The sequence below is a fragment of the Neophocaena asiaeorientalis genome, unplaced genomic scaffold (assembly GCF_003031525.2).
Source record: "Neophocaena asiaeorientalis asiaeorientalis breed wild unplaced genomic scaffold, Neophocaena_asiaeorientalis_V1.1 scaffold177, whole genome shotgun sequence".
In the NCBI taxonomy this organism is placed as follows: domain Eukaryota; kingdom Metazoa; phylum Chordata; class Mammalia; order Artiodactyla; family Phocoenidae; genus Neophocaena; species Neophocaena asiaeorientalis.
The window spans coordinates 5688067-5700204 of record NW_020172779.1 but is presented as its reverse complement, the minus strand read 5'-3'; the positions used below and the strand labels follow the sequence as shown (position 1 = coordinate 5700204).

The 12138-nt window shown below is 44.0% G+C and overlaps 1 protein-coding gene across 3 annotated transcripts in view; it reads left to right on the top strand.

Moving 5' to 3' along the window:
* SNTB1 (syntrophin beta 1) overlaps window positions 1-12138 on the top strand; it is a 217179-nt gene that overhangs the window by 140582 nt on the left and 64459 nt on the right. The window lies entirely within an intron of this gene.

Sequence of the window (12138 nt, the reverse complement as noted above, 5' to 3'; positions counted from 1 at the left end):
GTCTTTCCCCAGGGAGGACAGCTGCTGTGGAAGGGACCTAGGGTCATGGTAACACTGTCACTCTGACTTCTTTTCCCAAGTGGTGTGATACGTTGAAGATAGTAAAACTCACTGCAGCAATCTCCTGGGAGTTAACCCTCCTCTTGATTTCAAAGGATTGAGCCTTTGCCATTGCCCTTACATCTGATTGCTGTCCCTTGAACTTGACCTTCAGTGCTCAGGAACACTGGGCTTTGGTGACAGTCTGACCTCCCAGTGACTCACATTCTAATAGGTGGTAAATGGGAATAATGATTATTGCAATAACAGCTTTCCTGCCAGTGAACCATGTCATCTGAGAAGACCCAGTCCAATGGCACCTGAAAATAATACTTGAACACAGCATTCGGCAGTTTGCCACCATTGTTCTTTGTTCGCATCAGTTCATGTGCGGGTCTCAGCCACAAAGCTCAACACAAAGTGGGCTGTTTGGTTTGGTATTGTCCCATCTCTCACAGGTTTCAAAGGACTAAAGGGACAGTGCAGGTTGTGGTGGCACCAAGATCATAATAAAAACCACAGGTAGTCTCTCATGATACCGTGTGTGGGGATTCCTGATGAAAACAACACTGCAGATCTGGATGACAGCATTTTAGAAGTCGTTCTCTAACCCTCTCCGCTTTTTACTCTCTCCAAATGTATGTGTTTTTATTAGGAGAAGTCTCATTAGTCAGGGATCTTTCAGTTGCTAGTGACAGAAAGCTCAGCTCAGCTTGAGCATGAAAGGGGACCTACCACTTCTGATAACTACAGTGTCCAAGGGTAAGCTTCAGGCATGGTGGGATCCAGGGACTCAAATAATAATAATAGACCTGCCTCTCCATCTCTTTGTACCCTGTCCACTTTGTTGGTTTATACCCTAGCAAGCCCCCTTTACTTGGCCTAAGAGTTTCAGGCTCGTGGGGGCGGTTTTGTTTTGATTTGTTTTTGTAGCTGTGGCTATTTCAGTGAATAGAAACCTCTTTGCTCTCATTAGTTCCCACAGAAGTCCTAAGATAAGCCTGACCCAAACCACATGCCCCGTTTGTTGAAGGGAGGTGGTTCTCCCATGGAAAGTTAGGCCGCTGTGCAAGGAAAAGACGGAATGGGTTCTGGGAAAGCGAAAACAATAGACATTCGCTATAGAAGGAAAAGGGGAGGAGTCGATTGGGATGAAAAATGTCCTCACTTGGTTAGGTCTGGAGTGGACGTGGAAGTGTACTGCATACTTTAGGATCCAGCAGGAGGTGGATGGCAAACTCAAAAGGGATGATTGGAAGGGATTTAACATAGCAATAATTTATAAGGTGTGGCCGAGGCAAGGAAAACCAGTAAGGGATGGAGAAGCACTCCAGAGCTCAACAGTTAGAGGTCACTACCATCCTTTAACCTGAAGTGGCCAGGAACGGGAGCAGTTACCTGAAACCAGCAAGACTTGTAGCTATAGAAAAAGGCATCCACTATGAGCTATGGTCTTCGGGAGAGAAACACAACCCCTGCCAATCCCTGCCTGCCGATCTCCTGCTGGTGTCTCCCATTGGCTGAGGCTGATTGGAAGCCAGAGGCAAGAGAGCCCCACCGATGCTCTGTTAGGGTCAGACTCCCAGGGCTCCGACCAGGGCAGAAAAGGATGGAGCGTGGAACTAGTGGCAAAAGGAGGCTGTCCAACACACATCCCTCTACCTTGCAAGTAACTGAGATGGTCTCAACTCTAGAAGCTACTTTTCTCTCATCTCTTTTAACACCAACTACATTTAAAACCATTACTATCTGGATAGTTGAAAAATGATATTGTGTCATTAGTAGTGATACTGACATTTTTTCCAGAGGTTCCATTTTCTCACTTATAAATTGTCTGCTTGTGCCTTTTTGCTTATCCCAGATTATCAGTAGACACGTTAAGCATTCCTGTGGAGCAGTCATAAAGGTGCATGAAAAGCTTTCTGCTTTTAGAATATTCTTGTTCTTTTGATGTAATTTCAGATCATCATTATAGATGTTTCTTTAAATTGTAGTATGCACTTTATCCATAAGAGCAATCAATAATGAGTTATCATGGATAATTATCAGAGGCAAGGATGTCTTTTATTGCTTTCATCTTCAGAACTTCTTAAAAGATTACCATAGATCAAGTCCAAGGGAGCAAATGCAAACTGGAATTTTTTTGAATAAATATTTAATACTGAATCCTAGTGTGTAGACATATGAATGGTTTTTAGCAAAATGTTAGAATGAATGGCAAATCTTTAATACTGTGGCTTTCTTATATTATCACAAATATCAGAGAATTCACTTGGTATTTGTAAAGATAAAAAGTGTGATCCTATATATATTCAGCTGTAATTTACCTTAAATTGATATCCTTTGTCTTTTCCTATACTGTCGATCTTTGATTTTTTTGGATTAATAACAGTAGCTCTAGGACAAGGTTTGTACATATTATATTCAATTTCAAGTTTTTAAAACTGGCATTTACATGAACTAAAACAATATGAAGCAACATTTTCCCTTCAAAAATCCTGTTCGGTGCAAACCCTAAAACTTCCTCTACACTACACAGAAGGAAAACTTTATATTTAACGTATTCTTCATTGTGAGATGGTCCAGGGACTAGAAGAATGTCTCCCAAGAAATGCTTAGGTCTTGAGTCAATGGGGAGAGTTCAGTACACTCCAAGAGAAGAGAATGAGAATGAGAAAAAAGTGGAGGTGGCGGCTTACAGTTTGTAGAGAGAGCAGACCAGAGACTGGTCTAAAGGGAAGTGGGGTCATCCTGAAGGAAGGCGGTAAGCAAATCTGGTACCTTGGATGGCACCCAATTATGGAAGATCTTGAAAGCTGGACAGATGGTTTGAATTTGATTTGGCAGCAATAGGAAATCTTCATGTAGAAAATCAGAGAGAAGGGAACTTAGAGGTGACCTCTATGGACTGAACGTGTCCCCCCAGAATCTGTAAGTTGAAACCCTAATCCCTAATGTAATGGAATTTGGGGGTGGAGGCTTTGAGAGGTAATGAGGTTTAGATGAAGTCATGAGGATGGAGAGCTCCATGATGGGATTGGTGCCCTTATAAGGGATGAAGACACCAGAGCGCTCTCTCTCTACCACATGAAGATACAGCAAGCAGGTAGACTTCTCTAAGCCAGGAAGAGAGCCCTCACTAGAACCCCAGGCTGACACCCTGATCTTGGGCTTCCAGGCTCCAGAACCGTGAGAAATAAATGTTTGTTCTTTAAGCCACCCAGTCTGTGGTAATGTGTTACAGTAGCCTGAACTCTGGGACCTAGAAAATGGAAGGTGTTTTATTTATGGTCACACTTTAAGTCAAGATACAGGAATAATTAGTGAATGGGACAGTGCTGTGATATCATTTTCTCTTTAATTTTTAAAAGAATCCAGTGCAGCTCATTCATGGCAATCAATTTAATTCTTTCCTTGAATTCTGGCAGCCATTCCCTGAACTCTCTACAGAATCAAGGTCAGCTCTGCAGTCGCCTTTGAGTGGGGCTGTTTTCCTTATCTCCTTGGTGTCCTTGGTCCTGTGAACGACACCACAGTGACAGGTCCTGGACTGATTTCCCCTGTGAGTGCCCTCACTTGTAGATGGGCCAGGTGCACCAATATAAAGTCTTTCCCGTCATCATATTAGTCTCAAGCCTTTTAACTCTTTGCAAAGCCCCAGTTGCCCCAAAAGGCCCATAAATGCTCATCCCTACCCTGAACAATAAAATGCATTATGCCCCAAACAAGTTTTTTCAATCATCTTTCTTCAGTTAATCTTTTTACAGTTATTATTGAGGTGTTTTCAGTGGTCCAATTTCAGACAAGAGAAAAACAAAGAGAGAATATAGGGCTTCCCTGGTGGCGCAGTGGTTGAGAGTCCGCCTGCCGATGGAGGGGACACGGGTTCGTGCCCCGGTCCGGGAAGATCCCACATGCCGCGGAGCGGCTGGGCCTGTGAGCCATGGCCGCTGAGCCTGCGCGTCTGGAGCCTGTGCTCTGCAATGGGAGAGACCACAGCAGTGAGAGGCCGGCGTACCGCAAAAAAAAAAAAAGAGAGAGAATAAAATAAAGAATAATAAAGAAAAAATAAATAGAAAAAAATAAAGTTGTGACTCACTACTTAAAAAAAACAATAATAAACAGGGATATGGCAGAATTTTAAAATTCTGTTTTGTGCTCAGTTTGTAGGGTATTGTCTTTGCTTTACCTTATTATCTCAGTTTGCAAACATTTCTTGTCAGATTATAAACACAACACAATTAAAAAACAAATACCCCATTGGTAGCTCTGAGATGCAAGTTCAATTCTCAGCTTTCCTCATTTCCGCTAGTTTCCTTCAAATGGGCAGTTTTATAGAGCTGTTCCTCCCCAGGGTGTTGTTGGAAGAGACGAAGCTGGTAATTAGTATTTATTATGTGCCTAGTCTGTCTCAGGCAGTGTGCTTGAAATAATCCCTATCCTAGGAGGCAAACTTGGAGAAGTTAAGAAACTTTTCTAAGATCACTCCTTTAGAAAGTGGCAGAGCCAGAGTTCGAACCCCTCTTTCTAACTCCACAGCTCAGAACTCTCCACTAAGCTGAGCTAATAAGGGACCCAAGGAACAAGTGTCCATATGAGTGAGACCCCCCCCCCAGAACCCCGTGTCAGAGCACCACTACATACGAAAAGCACAGTTTCAGAACTAAGAGACATATCAAAATAACTCAAATCCTTCGTTTGCCTTTATGAAAATAAAGGGTGTCTTTGTCAGTTCGGACTATCACAAAGTACCATAGACTGGGTGGTTTATAAACAACAGATATTTATTTCTCACAGTTCTGGAGGCTGGAAGTCCAAGATCAGGGTACCAGCACGGTTGAGTTCTAGTGGAGACCCTCTTCATGATTTATAGACAGTCCTCTTCTGTATCCTCAAGTGGCAGAGAGAGAGAAAGGGCTAGCTGTCTTCTTATAAGGACACTAATCCTATCTTGGGGGCTCCACCCTCACGACCTAATCACTTCACAAAGTCCCCACCTCCTGATACCATCACATTAGGGCTTCAACATATAAATTTGAGGAGGACAGAAACATTCATTCCACAGTAGAGGGAATTTACATACCACGACAGAGCAACACTTACTAAAATCTTTTCTCTTCTGTCCTACAAAGACTGAAATTATCTTTGATAGGATAGGTTAGAGGAACACTAGAATATACACACACACACACACACACACAAATATAATTTGTGTACACACACACACACACATTGTCTATTAAATGCAGTAAAAAGGATTTGCACTGGTCCTTTCAGCAAAATATTGACTTACTGTATGGCTCAGAGGTTAATGCACTATGGTAACTGAAATCTGAACCATGTTGTTGAGAGACTGGGATTATTTAATTAAACCATGACAATTGGAATTCATAGATGTTGGAAACATGCAAAGCAAGGCCGATGCTGTGTGTGTTGTTCATCTCTGTTTGTTTGTTCTTTAGTTCTTCTAGATCTTTGTTAAACATTTCTTGTATTTTCTCAATCGTGCCTCCATTCTATTTCTGAGATTCTGGATCATCTCTACTATCATTACTCTAATTCTTTTTCAGCTAGATTGCCTATTTCCTCTTCAGTTATTTGGTCTCATATGTTTTTACCTTTCTCCTTCATCTGTGACATATTTTTTTGCCATCTCATTTTTGTCTTTATGAGTGGGATTGTGTTCCTGTCTTACTGGTTGTTTGGCCTGAGGCTTCCAACACTGGGGTTTGTGGACTATTGGGTAGAGCTGGGTCTTGGTGCTGAGATGAGAGACTCCATGAGACCTCACTCTGATGAATATTCTCTGGAGTCTGAGGTTCTCTGTTAGTCCAGTGGTTTGGACTGAGAGCTCCCACCACAGGAGCTTTGGCCAGACCCCAGGCTTGTGACCCAAGATCCCGCAAGCTACCTGAGGCCGCGTAAACAAGCAAACAAAAATAACAAAGTAAAAACCAGAATTAGACTAGGAAACTAACAGGTATGTTAGGAAGAATATAAAAATAAAAATATAGATTAATCAACAACTGGAACGTACATCAGTACCACAACAGTAAAAAAGAGGAGGGAAAAGAAAAAAAGGGGTGGGATGGGGAGGCCTTGGCTGTGGAGGGTGGGGTCTAAGCAGTGGCAGAGGTTTGGGCAGTGGGAGGGGCCAATGCTCAGGACCCACAGGGCTAGAAAGGCCCTGGGGCCTGTGGGGGGTGGGGCTTAGGCTGAAGGAACAGCAGGGGCCCAGCCGTGCCCCCCACCCTGGTCTCAGAGGATAGGGGACCTCACCTGGGAGCCCAGCAGGCTTCCTGGGCTTGAGTGGGCGGGGCAAACGCCCTCCTCTCCTCTCCTGCTCCTCCCATCTGGGGTCTGGGAGGGCCCCTCCCCTCCCACCTGCCTCTCCTAATCTCCCCGACCTCCCTCCTATGCCCCCAGGACCAGTACGGCCGGTGGGGAAGGGGGAACCTTGGAGGGCAGGGGAGCAGCCTGGGAGCTCAGCAGGCTCCCCAGCCCAAGTGGGCCAGGTGATCGCCCTCCGCTCCTCTCCCTCTCCTCCCGGAGAGTCCCTCCTGCCTGCCTCTCCTGATCTCCCCACCTCAGGGGCGCCGAGCCTGTCTGGCCTCCACTTCTTCCCCCTCAGTCCCCCTACATCCTACCAGTTCACCTTGGGGTTCCTTCCGTCTCCTTGGGTGTCAGAGTTCTCCACCAGTGGCAGGCAGGCGCCCTAGATGCAGAGGCACTAACTCTGCATCTTCCCACGCTGTCATCTTCTCTGTTTTGTTTCAGGACTATCTTTTTTTTAAAAAAACTTTGAGTACTGTAGCATATTGCTTTTTATGAAATATAGCCTAGGGCTTTGTATATTGTACCAAAATAGATTTAGAAGTGAACACTCCACTGTCTCTCTCATAGAAGTGTTCTTCCTTGGTGTCCCAACTCCAGGAAGCATACCAGTTATAATAAACAATTGTCTTGGACTTCCGTGGTGGTGCAGTGTTTAAGAATCCACCTGCCAATGCAGGGGACATGGGTTCGAGCCCTAGCCTGGGAAGATCCCACATGCCGCGGAGCAACTAAGCCCGTGCGCCACAACTACTGAGCCTGAACTCTAGAGCCCGTGAGCCACAACTACTGAGCCCATGCGCCTAGAGCCCGTGCTCCACAAGAAGAGAAGCCACCGCAATGAGAAGCCTGAGCACAGCAACGAAGAGCAGCCCCCGCTCACCGCAGTTAGAGAAAGCCCATGCACCCATGCACAGCAACAAAGACCCAAACAGACCAAAATAAATAAATAAACAATTGTTTTGTTTGGGCCGCTTTAACAAAGCACTATAGACTGGGTAGCTTATAAACAACAGAAATTTATTTCTCACAGCTCTGGAGGCTGGAAGTCCAAGATCAACGTGCCAGCCTAGACAGGTGAGGGCTGTCTTCTGGACTGCAGACTTCTTGTTGTGTCTTCAGATGGGGGAAAGGGCAAGGGGTCAGGGACCTCTCTGGAATATCTTTTGTAAGGCACGGATTCCATTCATGGAGATTCCATGTCCTTACAACCTAATCACTTCCCCCAAAGCCCAACCCCATAATACCATCACCTTGTCCGTTAGTTTTCAGCATATGAATTTCAGGGAAACATTCAGACCATATGTAGAATTAAATATTTACTTCGTGCTTCATAGTGATTTCATCTTCATTTCCTTTGACATTCCTGAGAACTCACTGACTCTACTCCATCTAACTACCAGAGCAGAGTTGAGTTCTGTTCTTTCAGTGAGTATGCATGAGGCTGTGTGCCCAGTTTAGAGGTGGGGACATCCTTGCTCTGCAGGAGCACATTCCCTTTCAGGAAGAACACAGGCACAGTCGGAGATGCTGTGCACGCCTCATGGCTGTCATGGTGAAAAGTGCTTATTGGGATTCTGCCCAAAAACGGTGTGATCGTTGAAAATAAAAGCTACTCTTTGAACTGTGCTGACAAGAAAGCCGATTCTCGGTGTTGGAATGATTAGTTTGACCTTTCATTTTTAAGTGGTTTTATGAAAATATGAGCACTGCATGCACCGTAATTTTAAACATGGAGTGTTGGGTTTTTTTTCTTCTTCAAACCAGACCCACAAAAATCAAGCTAACTTTAAATAGCCATGTAGGGTCAGGTAATCATCTCTAAAATACCAACTGCTGGGAGCCTTTACCTCCTTGTTCTACTCTTAAAGAAAGGGCAACTGTTAGTAATAGCAAGACAGTCCTACCCAAAAGTGTCCTATTAAATAATTACTTTGAAACATGACGGACTTGGAGATCTGACGAAGCCTTTCTTTTCTGATACAATTTTTCTGGTCCTGCTAGGGTTTGCTGTCCTCCAGGAAAAGGTGATAGGGGGTATGTGAGCAGTATTTGTGTGCCAAATGATGCATTACGGGGATGACTTGAGAGGCCCCAATCTGGAAGAACAGGTTTTAAAGAGCTATTTATTACTATATCCATTTAAGGGGGAAGTTGGTAGGAAGGAAAGAAGGAAACAGGAAGGAAAGAGGGAGGGAGGGAGGGAGTGAAGGAAGGAAGGAAGCAAGGAAGGAAGGAAGGAAGGAGGGAATGGGAGAGAAACACATGCTTTAATAATTTTACCTCCATTAGACTGAAACCAGCTTATGTTATTCAGAGGATAAAAGTAACATTTGGATTTAAAGAGACATGCTTAAAACTTTCACTTGGATCCCTGATGCATGGCATTTGATTCCTGGAACTATGATAATAGCACTTGACAGTTCACCACTGTCTTATTTAGGTGATAATCCTAGTAAATTCTTCATGTGAGTGGAAGGGCAAATGAATAACCATGAAGTCTCGTGGGTCCTGCAAAGGGCTTTTTTTCCTCCCCTCAATTTTTAATGAGGCCCCATATTTGTCGTCCTCCCCAATGGCTCCTGGAAGCACAATGTGTCGGTGTGGACTGTGGAGCCCACGCCAGGCTGCTGGCCTCTGCATTTGAGGAGTCCTCAGCTGAGACTCTGACCCAAGTTCCAACACATTGTTGGCTCCATCATATTGATTCCTGGCTCTGATACTAATGTCTAATGTGCAGCCAATGAGTTGCATGGCGTACGTATTAACGCAGACCCTGGCAGTGCTAATGCCAGACCAGCCATGAGATGGAGTTGGGAGGAGGGCAGCGAGACACCCAGTGCACTGACGTCTTAACAGACGTGAGCAATTAGCAAAGCTGTGTTGCAGAATCGCCATTTCTTAGCTTACAGGAAGTAATAAGCCATCAAGAGGTGGAAAAACATGTCTTATATCTCCTCTTAAATAAAAAATCCTTCTGCATCAGGGGGGTGCTCTGTGAACTGTGAAGTAGGGAGGAAAGTTGAAATGTTTAAAGTCAGGTAGTAGCTTTTATTACCAAAGGGAAGCTGACTGACTTCCAGCCTTGCTGTTGAGTAACAGTAGATTTAAGACCTTCAGGCATGGCCATGTGGCACTGGCCGCAAGGACACTGGTGACATTTCAAGGCAGTGCTGTGTTGTCTGGTTTTGTTTGTTTTTTCAGGAGATGGCAGGTGGGAGGTACACAAGCGCATGCCACTCTGGCCTTAGAAGACAGCTGTGCACAAAAATTTCTACCAGCACATCCTGGGAGACATAATATGTCAAAGAAGGAATCGTGCCTGATTTTGTATGGCACCCAGAGTGCCTAGCACTGTTGCTGGCTTGTAGTTCAGGGCAGATGGATTGAACTGGTTAAGGAGTTGAGAAAATTGATTACAAACTCATGCTACAGAAGGTAGTTATTTGACTTTGGACAAGGCACCTCTCTTAAATTTGTTCCAACTGCCTTATTTTACAGATGAGGAAACTGAGGCAAAGAAAGGTAAATGGTTTTTCACTTTACTGCACTGCTTCCATTAAGCATTAAGTTTATATAAGAAAGTACCTGCTATGATGGCATGGATAAACAATGGACACCAAGCCCAAAAGACCCGGTTTTGACCCTCACTCTGCTCACACAAGCTCCTTCGTCTTGGGCAAACCACTGATAGTTTTTCTGAACTCTTGCATGCAGCCCTGAAAAAGGCAATAATGATGCATGTGAAAGCTCTTTGTAAACTGTAGAGCTCCATACAAATGCAAGCTATTATCATTAATTTATTTTCCAAGACACTGCTTTCCAAACTGTTAATACAGTTTAAAAGAGGTAATGTAAGAGAAAAAGAAGTGATGGGATCCATGACCAAATAACTTTGAAAAAAGGCTATATTTCACCTTTAATATTTTGCCTATATTAAAAGCTCTGAGAGGTCCTGATATAAAGAAACCCATTTGACTGTGTTTGACATAGCGGTCCCTAAATCTGTCTCACCATTGTAATTCTTCATCTTTACCCTTGTAGAAACAGATACAAAAATGTCACATGCCGTAGAGAACAGACTTGTGGTTGCGAAGGTGGGGGGGCAGGGAGGGAGAGGGATGGACTGGGAATTTGGGGTTGGTAGATGCAAATTATTACATTTAGAATGGATAGACAACAAGGTCCTAATGTATAGCACAGGGAACTGTATACAATATCCTGTGATAAACCATAATGGAAAAGAATATAAAAAAAAGAACGTATATATGTATATAACTGAGTCACTTTGCTGTACAGCAGAGATAGGCACAACATTGTAAATCAACTAGACTCCAATTAAAAAAAGAATGTCACGTGCTTATCTTGTATAAATGTCTATAAATGTTATATCCACTTATTGACCATCACTGAGTGTCTGGTGCGCAAACAGTGTTGTATTGTTTCTCGAGAATTTTGTAAGAAACTTCATCAGAATTGCCTAGAGAGAGGATGCTGATGGTTAAAAATGCAGATTCTGGGGCCCTACCCCAAACCTACTGAATCAGAATCACCCCAGGAGGCGGGGCCTGGAAATCTGCATTCTCAGCGAGCTCCCCGGAGATTCTGATGCACATCGGAGTTTAATAACCACCGCTGTCTACCATCGTGAAAAAGAGCGTGGACTATGGGGTTAGCCCACCTGGTGCGATGACCCTCCAGCTGTGTGGCCTGGACAAGCCCACTTTGATGTTTCTAAGCCCCAGTTTTCTTATCTGTGAAAGGGGTATAATAACTACTTGGCAAAGGTTTTGTGAAGATGAACTGATGTAAAGAATGCAAAGCGCTTATCACAACATCTGCCTTAGTCCGTTCGGGCTGCTCTAACCAGAGCCCACAGATGGGCTGGCCTATGAACAGCAGAAATGTATTTCTCACGGTTCTGGAGGCTGGAAGTCCAAGGGTGCAAGTTTGAGGCCCTCTTCCAGGTCCAAACTTCTCCTTGTGTTTTCACATGACAGAAGTGGAGAGGGATCTCTGTGGGGTTGCTCTCATAGGAGGGAAAATCCTGTTCAGGAGGCCTCTGCCCTTACCGTGGAATCACCTGCCAGAGTCTCGACCTCCTAATTCCATCACCTTGGGGATTAGTATTTCAACATACGATTTTTTAGGACGCATTCACACCATAGCAACCTGTGATATAATGAGATCTCATTAATAGTAAAAGTTGCTATTATTATTAGGACCACTATACAGGGTGGAGACATAAACATGATCGCTCTCCTCAAGTGTGCTCTGTCCAGGGCTGGAGTTAAATTTTAGCAGTTGACTATGGACACCATGATACGTGCCACGGGGATATGAATGAAGTCAAATGGAAACAGGGATTCACTGTTTGGAGGGACACCTAGAAGGCTCTGCAAAGACAGTATTTGAGCTAGCTTTGAAGTAGATGTCTTCTAGGTAACAGCCAAACAAGCCCACTAATAAACAGAAAAAAACAAGAAAACAATCCTAATAGGACTTCCAGCAAACTCACAGGACATTCGCCACATGTCTGACACTGCCTTCTTGGTAGTTATGTGAGTTGGCTTCCTATCACCTCATGTCTAACGGTAACTGTTCTTTCTCTGATTTAATTTTCTGCAGAGACTGCCATAGGAAGCACTAAAAAGAAAAACCCTATCAATATTCAAAAATAATTTAAAATAATAATTCCAGTTTCTTTATTGACTCCCCCCTGCCCCTGCTGCTTCCAATTGCTATTTAATAACTTTTGATTTTGCT